General features: G+C 41.5%; 2 non-coding genes across 2 annotated transcripts; one reads left to right on the forward strand and one right to left on the reverse strand.

The window, feature by feature from the left end:
- Window positions 1–178: 178 nt before the first annotated feature.
- trnaa-ugc lies at window positions 179–250 on the reverse strand. Its single transcript has one exon. It is a non-coding gene; the product is annotated as a tRNA-Ala (tRNA).
- A 102-nt stretch (window positions 251–352) lies between these two features.
- On the forward strand, window positions 353–424 carry trnaq-uug. Its single transcript has one exon. It is a non-coding gene; the product is annotated as a tRNA-Gln (tRNA).
- The last annotated feature ends 101 nt before the right edge of the window (window positions 425–525 follow it).

The following is a 525-nucleotide window of genomic DNA, read 5'->3' on the forward strand; positions in this document are numbered from 1 at the left end:
TGCCATTTGTCCTTGGTGGGAAAATGCAAAGTCATTACAAATTCAGTTGTCTCCTACAAGGAGAAGACACTGAGGACGAATACAGAAGTAATTTACTCTGAGAGGCATTGGAGATCTTATTATGAATAATTAATATTAAAATCCTTGGCTCCTTTACAGTCAGGAAAACAGCAGTTGTTGGAGATGCCAGGGATTGAACCCGGGGCCTCATACATGCAAAGCATGCGCTCTACCACTGAGCTACATCCCCTGAATACTCTTAGATTTGTTGTGATCTTTTTGTGCCTTCAATATCACGCATGTGGATCTCATGAAAGAAACTGCCAAGCAAACACTAGGAACAATATTTAAAGGTTCCATGGTGTAATGGTTAGCACTCTGGACTTTGAATCCAGCGATCTGAGTTCAAATCTTGGTTGAACCTCGTTTTAAGCCACAGAATAGGGTGGGGGAAATCAGCCTTTCAACTTTCCACATCTGGTATATGAACGCACTTCCCATTCTTGTGAATGTGATAACACAGGA

This window comes from Etheostoma cragini, unplaced genomic scaffold, assembly GCF_013103735.1.
Source record: "Etheostoma cragini isolate CJK2018 unplaced genomic scaffold, CSU_Ecrag_1.0 ScbMSFa_2638, whole genome shotgun sequence".
Taxonomy (NCBI): Eukaryota; Metazoa; Chordata; class Actinopteri; order Perciformes; family Percidae; genus Etheostoma; species Etheostoma cragini.